The sequence below is a fragment of the Mustela putorius genome, unplaced genomic scaffold (assembly GCF_011764305.1).
Source record: "Mustela putorius furo isolate JIRA1106 unplaced genomic scaffold, ASM1176430v1.1 tig00000580_pilon_pilon_pilon, whole genome shotgun sequence".
Classification (NCBI taxonomy): Eukaryota; Metazoa; Chordata; class Mammalia; order Carnivora; family Mustelidae; genus Mustela; species Mustela putorius.
Window position 1 is genome coordinate 11972139 of NW_025421423.1, and position 19252 is coordinate 11991390.

Sequence of the window (19252 nt, forward strand, 5' to 3'; positions counted from 1 at the left end):
CTATCTGCAGAAGTATAAACCTGAGGAATGATTCAAAAGCCCCATTAAGAGCCAAACCAAAGCACCAGCACAAGCCAGGCAGACAGGAGGAAACCAGGTACAAGAAAAAGCCAGAAATAACACCAGAACAGAATGAGCAGCCTTTTGCTGCAAGGGTGTGGGTTGGCTGTGAATATTATAGTAACAGGATCTTGGCTGGGGCAGTGGGGTTGGGACTGGGAGGAAGGCCGAGAACTCTAAGGACAGCTACAGCCTGGCTTTTATCAGTGCTTGGGTGTCACAGGTCCTATTATCTTTTGGATGTGAACCACATCCCCTCTTGGTCCTTGCCCTACATTTCACTCCACCTATTGGAGGTAGGGCAAATTACCTGGTTGGTAAGCCACAGCCATTAATCTCAACTGGTGGAGCTGATTCTCTCAAATATCTTAAAATTTTTAGATTGTCTCATTCTCTTTCCATCTCTCCATGGACCAACGGGAAGGAGGCCTATAGTCAGACAAATGCCTTTCCCTCCTTAAAGATGTAGGCTCTAAGAACACCATGAGAGCAGAGAATGAATTACCAGTGGTTTCTAGCAAACCCCAGGGACTGATAGAAGTGCCAGGATCAACAATAAATGGTAGCTGCAACATTGTCACCTCACATACAACTCTTAGTCATTTTCAATGACAGGCCCCAAAGACAACATCAGTACAAAGAACACATGGTTTCCAAAGAAACATAGGAAATTCATATATATTAATTATCTTCTATGTGCCAGTATCTCTATCTACATTGTCTCATTTAAAGCAGAGCAATTTATACTTTCATTGTAATCCCTATCAAAATACCACTGACATTTTTCATAGAGCTGGAACAAACAATCCTAAAATCTATATGGAACTAGAAAAGACCCCAAATTGTCAGGGGACTGTTGAAAAAGAAAACCAAAGTGGGGGGCATCACAATGCCTAACTTCAAGCTATATTACAAAGTCATAGTCATCAAGACAGGCACATAGATCAATGGAACAGAATAGAGACCCCAGAGATGGATCTTCAACACTATGGTCAACTATTCTTCAGCAAAGGAGGAAAGAACATCCAATGGAAAAAAAAAAGGCAGTCTCTTCAACAAATGGTGCTGAGAAAACTCAACAACCACATGCAAAAGAATGAAACTAGACCATTCTCTTATACCACACACAAAGAAAAACTCAAAATGGATGAAAGACCTCAATGTGTGACAAGAATCCACCAAAATCCCAGAGAAGAACACAGACAGTAGCCTCTTTGACACCAGCCATAGCAATTTCTTTCAAGACAGGTCTCTAAAAGCAAGGGAAACAAAAGAAAAAATGAATGTTTGGGACTTCATCAAGATAAAAATCTTTTGCACAGCAAAGGAAATAGTCAACAAAACTAAGAGGCAATCCATGGAATGGGAGAAAATATTTGCAAGTGACATTTTGGATAAAGGTCTCATATCTAAGATCTATAAAGAACTTACCAAACTCAACACCCAAAAAACAAATAATACAGTCAAGAAATGGGTGGGAGATATGAACAGACACTTCTCCAAAAAAGACATACAAATGGCTAACAGACACATGAAAAATTGTTCATCATCACTAGCCATCAGGAAATACAAATCAATACCACAATGGGATACCACCTTACACCAGTTAGAATGGCTAAAACTAACAAGACAGGAAACAAGTGTTGGCAAGGTTGTAGAGGAAGGGTAACCCTCTTAACGCTGTTGGTGGGAATGTAAGCCGGTACAGCCACTCTAGAAAACAGTAGGGAGATTCCTTAAGATGTTAAAAATAAAGTATGGAGATTCCTCAAGATGTTAGAAATAAAGCTACCCTATAGCCCAGTGATTGCACTACTAGGTATTTAACCCAAAGACACAGATGTAGTAAAAAGAAAGGGCACATGCACCCGATTGTTCACAGCAGCAATGTCCACAATAGCCAAACTGTAGAAGGAGCTGAGATGCCCTTCAACAGACGAATGGATGAAGAAGATGTGGTTCATATATACAATGGAATCTTACTCAGCCATCAGAAAGGTTGAATACCAACCATTTGCATTGACATGGATGGAACTGGAGGGGATTATGCTAAGTGAAGTAAGTCAAGCAGAGAAGGACAATTATCATATGGTTTCACTCACATGTGGAACATAAGTAATAGAGTGGAGGACCACAGGAGAAGGGAGGAAAAACTCAATGGGAAGAAATCAAGAGAGGGAGACAAACCATGAGAGACTCTGGACTCCAGAAACCAAACTGAGGGTTACAGAAGGGTATTAAGGGTTTTAAGGAGGGCACATGTTGTGATGAGTACTGGGTGTTATATGCAACTAAAGAATCATTGAATAATACATCAAAAACTTATGATGTACTCTATGCTGGCCAATTGAACATAACAAAATAAATAAAGAAATGAAGCTTAAAACATCTCCTCAAAATAAGCATTATCTCCATTTTTATAAAGGATGAGATGGGTGATTTGCCCAATGTCACCCTTTAGCAAATAGTAAAGCTGAAAATTGATGCCCAGTACTTCTGGTTCTTTCTAGTACACTATGCTCCAGGAGGAGATCATCTGAAGGGGGTTGGCTATAATTTTGATATCTATAGTCAGATTTGCAGGTTAAAAAAAATCAGTCAATTTTCTATACTCTATAGTCACCCTTAATAGAAATGTATGTATAGTATAGGTAAGAGCCTGGAAATGCATGGACCAAACAATTCATCATCAAATCAAATTGGGAGCTTATTATATTTCTCCAAAGAGAGAGAGAGAGAATGTGATTATATGACTGTCTATGTATTCTTCAAACCCCATTTTGACAGTTATCTTTGAAATCAGTGCAGAGTATTTTTAGAAAAACCCCAAATTGCTCCAGCCTTGGTTCAAGGTTGACAATGAGATAGAAATAGGCAGTAAGGTGGGACTTAAGGTGGTTAGCATTCCCCCTGGTGGGGTGTATACAGCCCAACTGTTCGTTCATGGCCTGCTAGAAAGATGGTGCCATGATGTCAATGCTTTATTTCAACCTCCACAACCATAGGGACACATAAGTTCAGAATAGAAAAGATCACCAGAGAGAGTTATCCAGAGCCCTGCATAGAACTCTTCAGCCAGGGCTCCTATGGTCCTCAGAGAAGAGTGCCAGCATCTTCCGTAGGCATTCAGAATACTTGAATTTTCATATCATATCAAACCAGGTCTACTGGGAGCTTGAAGAACCTAGGAGAAGTGATTCATTCATTCATTCATTCATTCATTCATCCATTCACTCATTCACTCATTCATTTTTCCCCCTATACATCTGGAACACCTGTTTGTGCCAGCCTCTGGAAATACTGAGACTGCAATAAATAATATCGATGAGAAATGTACAGTCCCTCTTCTGAGTGCTCCGCACATAGTAGGTCCTCAATAATTATTTCCTAAATGAAAGAATACTCTTGAAAGACCTACTTAAAACAGGACATATAAGTACATGTTCTTGTACTGCTGTCACAGGATTATATGCCAAGGACTGCAGAATTATATGCCAAGTACTGAAGGGAAAAACCATTGGACCTTGGTTTTGAAGGTCAAACAGGAGCTTGAAAAACATAAGAAGAGACAAGACATCCAGATAAGGGAAATAATATGCACATAGACATGGAGATAGGAAAAAAGATGGTGGGTTTACAGGCCTACAAGTATCACTGTGACACAGGATTATACACACATGGGGGTGGATGAGGTACGTGGGGGTTGACACGAAAGAAACCAGCAGGGGCACACCTTGCTAATCTGAATGGTCTGGACTTATCTTGTAGGCAACTTGGCAGGGAGGCATCCTGACCAACATTATTTTTAGGCGAGTCTCTTCTGAGCAAACAGGGATGACTCAGCACAATCTATTCGTGGTCCCCGGAGCCATGCTCATTCCTCTTCTTATGCCAGTGGGTGGGCTCTGGGCGAGAAGACCACCCGCTTGGTGTCACTACACACACATCTGACTTCCATGGGAATTTTTCTAAGCCCTATGGCATGAGGAAAGCTTATTCAGAAATCTGGAAGGAAAATTCTCCCATGCTTTCGCTCACACTTGTGTTCCCCGCCCCCCAACTTGGTTTGCATTCTTTTATTATGACAGTCATAGGATTACTTCTCTACAGCTTCTTTAGTTTTGCAACAGAAAAACCATTACCTTGACCATCTCTTTCTCCGATGGGCAGATAATTCCCACTCACACTTCAAAGCCTAGTCAAAAACTACCATGCATTTATGTCCAGCAAATGTTTACAGCAAGCCTTGCAGCAGAAGTGAGCCATTTTCAGCAGAGCTTCATGTGGGAACCTTCCTTCAGCTATTGGACACTCCTTTCCCTCCATGACCACACCTCCTGGATCCCACCCCCCATCCCACATTTACCCTTGTATCTGGCTTGCTGACTCAAAACTCCATGAGAGGTAGCAGAAACATGAGCAGCCAGAAGCACACAGAACAGAATAAGTGAAAAAGTAGAGAACGTTTATTCAATGCTAACTCTGAGACAGCCACTTGCTCTTAAGGATTTTCGTATTTATTAACTCATAATAGGATAGACCGCAACAGAGAGGCTCCAGCCACAGGTGCTGAACAGGAAGAGAAAGGAGGAGGAGGGAGTCTGCTGTCAAGAGAAGTGGCAGCTTTCTCCACTCACTTTCGCTGCCACATAGCCTCCTCAAGTCTCTGCCCAGTAAATCGTGTCTTAAGGATTTTGTTTCCAATACTTCTGTTCTCATGTTCATTCCTCCTCCCTAACGGAATCTGCAAGGAACGGGGAATCTCAACCTTCCCAACTTTATTCTGCTAGAAGGGCATCAGATATCCCTCAGAACCACTGGGTGAGGAAGATTTTAGCAAGCTCCATCTCTTTAAAATAAATCTGAGGGGTGCCTACGGGGTTCGGTCTGTTAAGCATCTGCCTTCAGGTAAGGTCAGGATGTCCGGGTCCTGGGATTGAGCCCCAAGCAGGGTTCCTTGCTCAGAAGGGAGTCTGCTTCTCTCTCTCTCCTTCTGCCCCTCCCCCTGCTCATTCTCTCTCTCTCTCTCTCAAATAAATAAATAAATAACGTTTAAAATAAATCTTAAAGGCAAGAAGAAGCCGTTGAAGGTGTTGGAATAGGGAATAACATAATCCAGGTGGTGTTTTAGGATTTGTGGCAGAGGGTTTTAGGTTCCCCCTGAACTTCTGGCTTCACATGCTGATAGAACATTCAGAAGGAGTGCTCTAAAGATAAGAACACAATCACAGCTGCTCAGGAGAATAGCATAGTGCCCAGAATCACAGTTGGCAGCACACCTGTGCTCCAGTGAGAGTTTAAAAGACTTTGAACATCTTTTTTTTTTTTTTTTTTAAGATTTATTTATTTGACAGAGATCACAAGTAGGCAGAGAGGCAGGCAGAGAGGGAGAGAGGAGGAAGCAGGCTCGCCGCTGAGCAGAGAGCCTGATGTGGGGCTCGATCCCAGGACCCTGAGATCATGACTCAAGCTGAAGCCAGAGGCCTTAACCCACTGAGCCACCCAGGTGCCCCAAGACTTTGAACATCTTGAACCAACACCAGTGGGCTCTCTCTCCTCTCCACTCCACCACCTTTCACCAGGCCAGTAATCAATGAGAGGGAAGCAGCAAGTTGCCAGCTCACTGAATTCTTGACATGAAGTTGTAGGATTTCCTTTGTGCCCTCTCCATCCTACCCTGAACATTCTTGTGTTCATAGTCTACAGCCACGCAGCTGTCTTCCTGGGCACCCAGTTGCAATGACCCAATCAGGACCTATTGACTGTCCCTCCCTTTGCAACCATTCTGATCTTCCTCCTCTCCTGGCCACTCCCTCCTCCTTCTTTGGGCATTCATTCAACAAAAAACTATTTAGCACTCACTACATACTAAGCACTCTGCTAAGAAATGAGGATATAACTGTGAAAATGCTCCCTAGAGTTTCTGACCTCATGGAGCGGATGAACAAGAGAGCCGTAGACAGACATTTGAAAGGGATCCTGACAAGGAAGAACTAGGAGGTACAGGGGCAGAAAGCCATTCTAACATGTTATCAACGGCCAAGGGAAAAAAGGATCACAGAAATCATGAAGTTTAGATGGAAACTCAGCAGATGCAATGAATGAGTGTAAATTTCATAGTTATTTCCTGTCAAAGAGGTACAAATTTATCACTTTACTTGAATGAAATTTAATTAAAATCCCAGCAAGCTTAGTAGCTCCTTTACCTAAATTTGGCCAATTCAAGATTAAAAACTTGGTCACTCTGAGGTTTTACCCTCCATTTTTTTCCCCCCTTCCTTTTCCAGCATAATCTAAATTGGGGTAAAGATGGAGACGTGGTGGGGAATTGCCTAGCACTGGTGTGGAGCCATGTCTCAGCCTCAGCCATGCTTCTGTTCCTTCCCTGCCTCTCCCAGCACCCACCTGCCACCATGCTGCCAGATCCACCCTTATGACACCTGGGTCCTTCCTCTGAGTCTCCTCTTCACTCTGTCCTTTAGAGCCCCAGACTGTATAGCCTCTGGAGGTAGAGAATCTAGAAAGCCTTTTCTAGATTCTCTACCTCCAGAAAGGCTTTCTAGACTCTCTACCTCCAGAAGCTAAAAAAACACAGTTAACACTCAATCTCTCTTCCTAAAGAGAGATGATTTTACATGCAGAGAAACTGATTTTCCCCTTGTCTCTTAACATCTCCCCTCCATTCTAGGTCCAAGGTTTTATATTTGAATAACCGGGGGTCTCATCCAAATATTTTTGTAACAAAACAGGATTCCTCCAGAGATGATGACCTCTGCCAAAATATATAAACAGATGCAATTCTTTAAAAATGAACCTTTTTACCTTTTGTCCTGCTGCATGTAGAAAGGTGAAGTCCAAATCTATTCTCTCCCCCCTGCACTGTGAAGCCCTCTGAGCATCAAGCTCACTTTTCAGTCTTCTTGGATTTATTGAGACTTGTTTTGCAGGCTAACATGTGATCTGTTCTCAAGAATGTTCCATGTGCACTTGAAAAGAATGTGTATTCTGCGGTTTTTGGATGAAATGTTCTGTATATATCTATTAAGTCCATCTGGGCTGTTGTGTCATTGAAGGCCAGTGTTCTCTTATTGATTTTCTGTCTGGATGATCTATCCATTGGTGTCTAAGTGGGATATTAAATTCCTCTACTATTGTAGTATTACTATCAATTTCCCCATTATGCCTGTCAATAATTTGCTTTATATATTTAGGTGCTTCTATATTGGGTGCATAGATATTTGCAAATGCTATACCCTCTTTATCGGTTGACCCTTTTGTCACCATGTAATGTTTTTCTTTGTCATTTGTTACATTCTTTGTTTTAAAGTTTATTTTGTCTAATAGAAGTATTGTTTCACCAGTTTTTCTTTTCATTTCTATTTGCAGGAATTTTTTTCCATCCCTTCACTTTTAGTCTGTGTGTGTCTTTAGATCCGAAGTGAGTCTCTTATGGGCACTTTTAGTCTGTGTGTGTCTTTAGATCCGAAGTGAGTCTCTGTCCCTTTAATGGGCCTTGTTTCATTATCCATTCGGCCATCCTGTATCTTTTGACTGGAGCATATAGTCTACTTAGACTTACAGTAATTATTGGTATTATTGGTAGGGGTGCCTGGGTGGCTCAGTCGGCTAAGCAACTGACTCTTGATTTCGGTTCAGGTCATGATTTCAGAGTTGTGAGATGGATCTGGGCATAGAGCCTGCTTAAGATTCTCTCTCTCCCTCAGCCTCTGTCCCTCCCCCTGCTTGGGCTCTCCTCTTTCTCTCTCTCCAGAAAAATAAAAATTAAAAAAAAATTTTAAAAAGTAAATATAGGGGCACCTGGGTGGTTCAGTGGGTTAAAGCCGCTGCCTTCAGCTCAGGTCATGATCCTGGGGTCCTGGGATCGAGCCCCACATCGGGCTCCCTACTCGGCGGTGAGCCTGCTTCTCCCTCTCTCTCTCTGCCTGCCTCTCTGCCTACTTGTGATCTCTGTCTGCCAAATAAATAAATAAAATCTTTTAAAAAAAGTAATTATTGATAAGTATGTAAATATTGCCATTTTGTTCATTGTTTTCTGGTTGTTTCTTTAGTTCTTCCCTATTCCTTTCTTCTTCTCCTGGTCTCTTGTGGTTTGATGGTTTTCTTTAGTGTTATGTTGGGTTCCTCTCTCTATTTTTTGTGTATCTATTGTAGGTTTTCTGTTTGTGGTTACCATGAGATTCATATATATCAACCTACATATATAGCAGTCTTTTTTTAGCTGATAGTCATTTAAGTTCAAACACATTCTAAAAGGACTACATTTTTACTCCCTCTTACCATGTTTTATGTTTTTATATCATTTTTATATCTTTTTATTTTGTGAATCCCTTAATGACTTATTGCAGCTACAGTTGATTTTATTTTTGTCTTTTGATCTCCATCTTATTTTTTTTCTTTTTAAGATTTTTTTTTTTAAGATTTTTTTTTTATTTATTTGACAGAGAGAGATCACAAGTAGGCATAGAGGCAGGCAGAGAGAGAGAGAGGAGGAAGCAGGCTCCCCGCCGAGCAGAGAGCCCGATGTGGGACTCAATCCCAGAACCCTGAGATCATGACCCGAGCCGAAGGCAGCGGCTTAACCCACTGAGCCACCCAGGCGCCCCTTTTTAAGATTTTTTAAAGTCATCTCCATACCCAACATAGGACTCAAACTCACAACCCTGAGATCAAGAGTTGCAGGCTCTACTGCTACAGTTGATTTTATTTTTGTCTTTTGATCTCCATCTTATTTTTTTTCTTTTTAAGATTTTTTAAAGTCATCTCCATACCCAACATAGGACTCAAACTCACAACCCTGAGATCAAGAGTTGCAGGCTCTACTGACTGAACCAGCCAGGTACCCCATAACCTGCATACTATCTTTTAAAAAAAATTATTTATTATTTTTATTAACATATAATGTATTATTTGTCCCAGGGGTACTGGTCTGTGAATTATAAGCCTTAAACACATCACAGCACTTAACATACCACATACCATCCCCAGTGTCCATAACCCAACTACCCTCTCCATACTCCCCCTGTCCCCAGCAACCCTCAGTTTGTTTTGTGAGATTTAGAGTCTCTTATGGCTTACTATCTTTTAAGTGGCCAATACACTGTCTTTACTATATATTTGCCTTTATCAGTGGCAGTTCCTTTTTCATGTATTTTCTTATTTCCAGGCATGGCCTTTTCTACTTCTGTCCCTTTAATATTTCTTGTAGGGCTAGTTTAATAATGATGAAGCCCTTTAGTTTCTCCTTATCTGGGAAACTCTTTATCTCTCCTTTAATTCTGACCAATAACCTTTCTGTGTAGAGTACCCCTGACTATGTTTTTCCCTTTTGATACTTTAAATATATCCTGTCACTCCTTTCCAGCCTGCAAAGTTTCTGCTGAAAAATCAGTCGACAGTCTTATGAGGTTTCCTTTACTTGTGGTTCTTTGTTTCTCTCTGGATGCCTTTAAGATTTTCTCTTTATCTTTAACCTTTGCCATTTTAATTATATGTCTTGGTGTGGATCTATTTGGGTTCATCTTGTTTGGAACTCTCTAGGCTTCCTGGACCTGAATGTCTGTTTCTCTCCCCTGGTTAGGAAAGTTTTCAGCCATTATTTATTCAAATACATTTTTTGCCCCTTTCTCTCTCTCTTCTCCTTCTGAGACCCCTATATTGTGAATGTTAGTACATTTGATGTTGTCCTGGAGATCTCTTATACCACCCTCATTTTTAAAAAATTCTTTTTTCTTTTTGCTCTTCTAATTGGGCAATTTTACTCTTTCTGTCTTCCAGATTACTCATCTGTTCTTCTGTATCCTCTGTCTGCTATTGATTCGCTTTAGCATATTCTTCATTTCAGTCATTGTATTCTTCAGCTCTGTGTTCTTTTTGGTTTATAACTCTTTGTTGAAGTCCTCATTGTGTTCATCCATTCTTCTCTTGATTTCAGTGAGCATCTTTATGACCATTACTTTGAACTCTTTATCATGTAAATGGCTTATCTCCATTTCATTAGGATTCTTTTCTTGTGAAGTTTTGTGTTGTTCTTTTATTTGAAACATATTCCTCTGTCTTCATTCTGTTGGATTAGTTGTGTTTGTTTCTTGTTTTTTTTTTTTTTTTTTAAGATTTTATTTATTTATTTGACAGAGAGAGAGACAGCAAGAGAGGGAATACAAGCAGGGGGAGAGGGAGAGGGAGAAGCAGGCTTCCTGCTGAGCAGGGAGCCTGATGCAGGGATCCATTCCTAGTACTCTGACCTGAGCCCGAGGCAGATGCTTAATGACTGAGCCACCCTGGCGCCCCTTGTGTTTGTTTCTATGAATTAGGTGGAACAACTACCTCTGCCAATCTTGAAGGAGTGGCCTGATATAGGAGCATCCCCTGTGTAGAATGTATGTGTCCGGCAGCTTTGGGGTGGATGTAGGCCTGGGGGGTCCCAGGGCATGCTCATAAGGTTGACCTTGGCAGGCCGGCCAGAGCTCAAGCAAGTGCCCTAGGCACTCTGCACTGGGGCTGTCCTGGCAGAAAGGCTAGAGTGTAATGGAGGTCCTATGGTGCTCTCTGCTGGGGCCACCCTGATGGGACAGCTGTATCTGGGGTAAAAGCTTACTCTTCTACAGAAGTATGTTCATGTCAGTTCTTTGTTCTGTTTCTCCAGGTTCCAAGGTGATAAAAAAATGTTGCATGAATTACGGGAGTAAATTTGCCTACAGATTCTTAACAATGGTTATGAAAGTCCTTCATCCCACATAGACTATTTTGCATTTTTCCAGAGGTACATGTTCTACCAGTTATGCTATTATCATAATAAATTCAAAATATAAATATCAAGGACTAGAGGGGTTATATGACCTTCTGGATTACCCATGCCTGTGCTCCTTCTTTAGCACAGAAAACGGAGAGGAAGCTCTCTCCTTATTATTTTAAGAGAGTATGTTTTCAGGAACCCATTTCCTTAAAAAGCTAAAGATCAGTCAACGACACAAATAGAGAACTCAAGACATGTCTATGGTTAGTCCTATGGTTAATTTAAAAACAGAAGGGACTGTTCCTTTCCATATATATCCTCACACAACCACACTCAGGCTTCCAAATATACCCACTGATTGAATTCCAAGAGAGGTGCTCTACTCCAGTCCCACCAATTCAATATGTATTCAGTCTGAACAGGGTATGCTGGACATGGGTAATCTGAGGTTGAGAGCTGGTTATAAGTAAGACTCTGAAGTGGAAAGGATCCTAAAGCCGAGGTCAAAGTAGGAAGAATGTTATACAAGGCAGCCTAAGGTAGTGGGCCAGGTTATCAGGGTTTTTACCAGGAAACCAGAAGCTCTTTGGGCATCAGGACATGAATAGTACAGCAGAGAATGTAGGGAAATCACTGAAATGTGTGAGATACGAATTGCTGATGAGGAAGGCACGAGGGTAAAGGCATTTTGCTGAGCTCCACAGGGGACTGGTATAATGCTGGTACTACTAAATGCATCCTGCTTGGATGCCTTTCTTCTAGGATCCAGGCTGACATATGGCCTCTCCTGAAGGCATATGGAAAGGCCAATCCAACTTTCCACGCAAGAAGTAGGGAAAACACCCCCTCCACGTAGTAAGCATGAAGTCAGCTGCATTCTTAGGGCCGTGTGGTCCCCATCGCTTCTCATCCCTCTTTTCCAGGCCTGTACTGAGCTATAAATTTTTTAGCGAAAGATTCCAGAAAATTACAGTCTCCTTGTTACTGGTATATGTTCAGGATTCCTTTTAAAAATGATGAACAAATTATCTCCTTGTTTAGCTACACAAAACTCCGCAGCTGCACTCTCACTGCAAACTCAAAGGTGTGCACACTGTCAAAATAAGCTTTGATGTATGCCCTCCAAACACTACAAGTTTACACTCCACTGGCCCAGCAGTAACCCTGGTATTCTAGATGGGAAGTAGAACACCCCTGATGGTCTGTTCCTTGAGCTGTGGGTCCCGAAACATTTGGTTGTACCTAATTCCCAGTTGCCCTTTACCACTTAGGGAGAGGAAATGGAGAAGCGAAAAGGATTTTGGGACAGTCTCACATTCACCATCCTACCCCTTCCTTTCAAAAACAGAAATTGTAGCCTTTTCATGAGCTTTATAAATCTATTTTATACACGATTCTTCCAAGATCACATAGCTGGCATCATGGATTTAGAATTTAAAACCAGATCCCCAAACTAAATATCTACCATGCTTTATGTTTTGAAAAAGGAAAAAAAAAAAAAAAAAAAAAAAAAAAAAAAAAGACTTTCCTGCCAAAAGGAAAAGTGGGGGGGGGGGGGCGGGCGGGTGGTGGAGAACATGACTTATTTGCCAGGGTCCTGGGATATCAGGATTCACAGATTTTCAAAGATGCTGCTAGAGTCTTTGGTAGAATATGTGGTCCTTTTGAAGTAAAGCCAGGGTAATGGAAAACACTGAATTTGCTTTGTTTGAATCCCCTTGTTTGGCTCTTCAAAAGTCCAGCTTTTTCAAATAAAATGGCATGCTAACAGCATTTTTGCTTTCCTGAGTTTGAATGGCCCCAATGTGGCAGCATCCCAGAGCATGCTGGGAAGAGGCAGAGTTCCAAGGCATGTCCAGTGACCCAGCATCGCCTCCTTCCTGACCAGAACCTGCTGCTGCTGAGGCTAAAGATGAGTCAGTCTCCCTCCAAACCAAATGGTAATTAAGAGAGGATGCATTTTTAGACTGCTGTGGTCTGGTACTCTGCTGGCAGCTTCTGAGAGCTGTCAGAGCTCTGCCAAGAAAAAAGGGAAGGGACTACCATCTATTGCTTGAGTAGCTATGACAGCTGAGGCACTGTGCTAAGTGATTTACATACTTAGTGATATTTCATCTGAACACCATCCTTGTGAGATAGAACTTTCTTGCCGCATTTTTCGAGTGATGATAATAAGATTCAGAGAGGAAAACTGACTTGCTCAAGGTCACCCAGCTCGGACCCACAGCTGCTAGAATTTAACCCCAGATTTGCCTGACTCAAGGGTCTATTTTAATCTTATATACCAATCCTTGAAGCTAACTTCTAATGTCCCTGGAATTTGCCATGTGCTCTGGGTTCTGGTCCTCAAGAAAAGAGATCAAAACAATGGAGATCCAGCAATTCCATATTAACAATACCTAGCTCACATCTGTCCTTCTAAATTCAAGGTGCCTCCTCTCCCTGAGGACTGAGCTTCTTCCTCAATACGTAACTTACAGACTGTTCTGTCTGTACGCTCTCCCTAATCCATGATGAGATAAACACAGAAAGCTACAGTAAGTAAATATTTATAGCTATGTACATAGTCATTTTTTTTGCAGCAAATCCAATTACAAGGTATTTAGGGATGATTATGGATATCTTTTTCTTGTTTAATTTTCCTAGTAATTCGTTTTTCATGGGCTTCCCAAAAATATCAGTAGGTAATGGATTGGAAACTAAAGAAATGAGATGGATTCTTTGCCTCAAGTTTGAAAGAACTGTTCCAAAGTTTGAGAGATCTTCAAAAGGACCATCGTTTAGTGTCTGTTAAATGAGAGCTTTGAGGGAGGGTCTGGATAACTGAGTAATCTACAACTTAAAGGACAGCTACTGGCTGAACATTCCTGACCTATACCACTGGCCACTTCAAGCTCTTCTGATCTGAAGGGAGGCAAACCAGTGAGGCAATTAAGAGTATGGATGCTAGGGTCAGAGGACATTGGATTTGAATCCAGGGTCTACTCCTTAGCAGCAGTGTGATCTGGAGAAGTTATTTAGTTTTGCTCTGGCTTAGTTTCCTCCTCTCAAGAGATGAACATTAGAGAAATGCAAATCAAAACCACAATGAGATACCGATTCACATCCACTAGGAATGCTATAATGAAAAAAATGAAAAATAAGTGCTGATTAGGGTAAAGAGAAATTGGAAACTTTGCGTACTGCTGGCTGGAGTATGAAATGGTGAGGCAGTATGAAAAATGCTTTGACAGTTTCTTAAACAGGTGAACAGAATTTTCATATGATCAGCAATTCTACTCCTAGATATATACCCTCAAAGAACCGAAAACAGGATCTTAAACAGGTACTTGCACACTCATATTGAAAGCAACATTATTCACAATACCCCAAAGGTGGAAAAAGCCCTAATGTCCATTGATGGATGAATCAATAAGCAAAATGTGGCAGATACATACAATGGAATGGTACTCACTCTTGGTCAAAGATAAACTGAGGCATATTAAAAACTTTGGAGAGTTTGAACAAAAATCTATGTGAATCAGGCAGTACCAAATAGGAAAGAGTTTGGAGTGCTCCCCCAGCCTGAGCTAAGGCAAAGATTTATAGAAGAAGTGAGGAAGAATAGCAAGGGAATCATTTGAATGGCCATAACTTAAGGGTTTGCCTTATTTGAGGAAGACTAGTTGGCTCCTTGTGATTGCTACCTTCAGTTTTGATTTCTTAACCTAGAGGCACTTACAGGCTGCTAAGGTATTAGAGGCCACCTCAGTCCGAAGGCTTCCTCGTTTAATTAACTTAACACTTTTACTTTTTTTTTTTTAAAGATTTTATTTATTTATTGGACAGACAGAGATCACAAGTAGGCAGAGAGGCAGGCAGAGAGAGAGGGAGAAGCAGGCTCCCCGCTGAGTAGAGAGCCTGATGCGGGGCTCAATCCCAAGACCCTGAGATCATGACCTGAGCCGAAGGCATAGGCTTTAACCCACTGAGCCACCCAGGCACCCCAATTTAACACCTTTAAAAAGGAAGAACATTCTGACATAAGGTACAAAATGGATAAACTCTGAAAACATTAGGCTAAGTGAAATGAGCCAGGCACGAAAGGACCAATACTATATGATTCCATTTCCATGGGGCACCCAGAGTAGGCAAATTCCTAGAGATAGAAAGTCAAATGGAGGTTCTCAGGAACTGGTTGGAAGGGGAACAGGTAGTTACTGTCTAATGGATACAGAGTTTCAGTTTGGGATGGAAATCGATATTGGCGATGGGTCGAACAACATTACAAATGTACTTAATGACACTAAATTAATTATATGCTTAAAAATAGTTCAAATGGTAACTTTTGTGTTATGTATGTTTTATATAAAAGGAGAGAAAAAAAATGGTATTTCCCCTTATTCTACTTATTCCTAACTGCTGTCAGCCTACGAGTGGTGTCAAGCAGAGACTGACAGGAAATGTGCCAAAGCATCCGAGGAGGGGCTTTGCCACTCTCTGTACTTTCCAGGTATTCTGCAGTAAGCAAGCATTTGTCCCACGACTGGGAAATAAAGAATACTTTTTAAAAAACTGTCTGAAAAAGCAAGATTTAAAAACCGATGCTCTCCCCCATCAGAACGGAGAGGGCTTCGCCTTTGCTATCGGATCAGGCCACAGAGTGGCTATTTTTATCCAAAGGTCCCACCCCAACCAGCTCAACTCTGTCACGTTTTGTGTGTCTCCAACATCTGGGCTGGTTTTCAGACATCTCGATAACTGGGGACACCCAGAGGCACTCGTCTGGAAGATATTGGCTCTTAATTTCTGAGGTAAATTTCAGGCACATGCATTACCATCTCTCTTCTGTCATCTGCCTTTGAAGTGGGCTTGCCACTGAGCTGAACTTCAAGGTTTACCCGACGCTGCCTTGGTCTCCCTAAATTACTTCCTGTGGTTGGTGGCAGAAACGCAGGCAGCATTTGGAGGGTGCAACTCGACGTACTCATTCAGCAAATTCTAGGGAAGCAGCTCTTGGGGCCCAGGAACAAGAGAGGGGGCCTCTCAGTGAGGTTTCTGCTGATGACGGGCTCACAGGCAACGGCGAGAGCCAGAGGAGGAAAGAAATGAATGCATGGAGAGTGATGGGTTAATTACAAGCTAGCCAAGCGCAGTGAGAACCCAGCCGGAGATCACACAACTCAGGATTCTTCTTGTGGGCACTCCATCTAAAGTGGAAATGCCTTATGGCTCTGCCCAAGCTTTCTCTCTTACCTCCATCAGTCCCTCTGTGCCATACGCCCTATGTAATTATCTCCGTTAGTAGCTCACGCCATCTTGTATATTTGCTTGTAATTTCCATGGTGATGTATGCTCTGGGATCAGGGACGCCATGTCTATCTCGGTCACCACTGCATGTCCAGCATCTAGAATGGTGCCTAGCTTTGCACAGTGGCACCTCGAGAATTTCTACCCAGAAGTTGTTTACGGACAGCAACCTACACAGAATGGGAGTCGGGCTGCAGCTCCATTTTCAAACAAACCTTGCATTGTTTGTTTCAGGGATCACAAGTATACTTGGCATGGCTTTGGTAGGGAGACTGTTAGGGGCTCAGGAAAAGTAACCAGAGACACCTCGCTCCTAGCTGCCCCCTTGTGATAACTGCTGTCCTGTAGCCTCTTAGAACTCCAGGGAGTGGGCCCTATTCATTGATTTTTAAACATCTAACATAATTCAAAATGACCAGAAAGAAATTACAAAAATTGTGCTGCTTTTTAAATGCCTGCATGTAATAAATGAACGTTTTAATAACAGAAAGCAATGTTATTTTCTTAGTCATAGAATAATTCAAGTACATTTTAAAATTTAATAATAGGTGTGCCTTGAAAATTGTGTTCCCACAATGGGGCACAGATTTTAAATTCCACAATAAATGGGTCATGTCATTTTCAGAAGATGCCTCAAACCCTAACCCATCCTGATGAGGCCCATGCCAAGCAGTCCCTAGACACCCCCTATTTCACCCCCATTTCACCATGTTTGGTATAGGCCCTTCCCGGCACATAAATACTGCTCAGCAAGTGGCTTAAAATTATGCTAAGTGAATGCACAAATGAAGGGATGAAGTCGAGGAAAGACAGCATATGGGTTGAGTCCAAAGATAAGCAGCATCCCCAGAAGCTTGGTGGTTAGGAGGATAAACAGACTTCTAGGCTGAGGGGACAGGCGGACAAAGGTATGGAATTGACAGACAGAACCATGTGTTCTAGGAACTGCAAACAAGACAGAGCTACAAACAATGCAGAGGTCACGTGTGATCTCCAATGTAACAGGTAGCAAAAGGCCAAACCCACTGGGCTTGGAGCAGAGCTTAGAGTGATGGGGAGGCACTGAAGGTCTTTAAGCAAGACAGCACATGATTCTACTTGCCTTTGAGAGAGATCTCATTGACCCCGCTGTAGAGCAGGGACCCGCCAACTCTGGCCTGTGGGACAAATCTGGCCCTCCACTGTTATTGTAAATAATTTTGTGTTGGAACACAGCCATGTTCATTCACTTGTGTACTGTCTGTGGCTGCTTTGCACTGCAACGGCAAAGCCAAAAATATTCACCACCTATCCTTTTACAGAAAAAAAAAATTTGCTGACCCGTTTTGTAGAGGAAGAGGGAAGAGACAGTGAGATCAGAGACCAGTTGGGAGCCTGCCAGGAACCAGTAGAGTGAAGACAGAAAGAAGAGGGCAGAGCAGGAGATACTGAGGGAATAGAATTGTCAAGACTCCATGTTTGGTGGGGGAGAAAGAAAGGGTGTTCAGATGACTCTGTTTTCTCCTATGAGTGACCGGGTAGAGGTTGCATGATCCACTGAGGAAGGAAAGAGATTTACGGGCAGGGAAAAGAGATACTGACTTTGGCTTTCAACATGTTGAGTTTGAGGCTCCCGTGGAACATCTCGGTGGAGTTGTGGTCTAAGCAACAGGATAAAGGAGCCTTGGACGGCCTGGAGACACAGATCTAGGAGTCTCAGCACGTTCAAGGAGGCGGTTGAAGGAGTGGGGGAAAAGGAATATCGGTGAATCATTCCAGCCAAAGGAATATCGGTGGCCATTTGTTCTATCCATGTCACTGAAGAAACTGTATACATTTTCTTCCAGAGTTATTGCAGTCAGGTCTCTCGCCCCAGGATCCTGACCTTAGCTCTGGGCTTAGAGGGACCATATATAAAGATAACACATACACATACGGATGTAGGTACGCGCCTACAATACATATAAATAAATATATAAACACACAGGCACACTGCCCTTTGTTCTGGTCCAACTGACAAACTGACACCTAAAAGTAGAAGGAACTTGTGCAAGAAGGTCACCAAGTTCACGGCAAAGCCAACAACATCCCATGTCTTCTGACTCAGAGACCTGTCTTCCCTCCCGCCCGGCCTCCCCTCGGTGTTCCACAGACCTTCGCTGTTCTGATGTGGATTGAAGGGTGTTTGGCTCTCCTTCCCCACATCCACCCCTAGAGCTCCCCCACCCCCTACACCCCCCAGCCCAGGAAGGTGTCATATAGCCACGTGCAGGCATGATATTTAGGTTTCAACAGGGGCAGAAAGCTTTTTCCCCACACCTCTGAATTTCCTGGAGTACTTCGGCCTCCTGCCTTGGCCTGACTTTTTCTTTAGAGGTATATAGTGAGTCCCTTAGATGGTGGGGACAGCTCTTGCTGCATGGCTGCCTATGGGTGTCTTCATCAACAATCCTGAGCCTGGGGTTCTCCCCTGCTTCCCTGCCAACAGTGGTTACGAGGCAGTGATTATGGCTTAGTGGGCCTGCCCTGCAGACTCTCACAGTCCGACGGTTTAACTACTCCAAAGTCAGGCATATTTGGCTCTGACACAGGGCCACGCACTACAACAAGATTTCACCATGTTTGAAAGTCATCTCTTGATCTCTGTCATGCTGACTCTTATATCTGTCTTTCAACTTGTTCCAACTGTAGGTGAAAATTAGGGAGGTTGTCAACTTCTCAGAACAGAGAGGCAGGCATTTTCTAAATAAAACCTACAGCACATCTGTCTAAGGTGTGGAGAAGGGGAAGGTTCTCTCCGATATTTTGTCTCTGTGGTAATTTACGTGAGACTCACACACTTCACCCCTCTGAGAAAGAGGAAGTCCAGAGCTGAAAATATTGTATGTGGCTGGGGAACGAGGCCTGTCACAAGCTGGCCCTGGCCTGCCTATCGAGCCTCGTTCACAATGGCTGGCTGCCCTGCAGCCAAATTTATTTTTCCCCTCAGACATGATCCAAACCTTTCAGCCACTGGGCCTTTGCTCACAGGGGTCTCCCCACAGCTACATTTCCAGGCTGACTCTGAGCATCTGGGAACCAGGTCTGCAGAAGACATGAAGAAGGATGAGGTATCTCAAGGCCTAAATCCTCTGGGCCCGCATTCGTTGCCTAGGGCTGCCAGAACAAAGG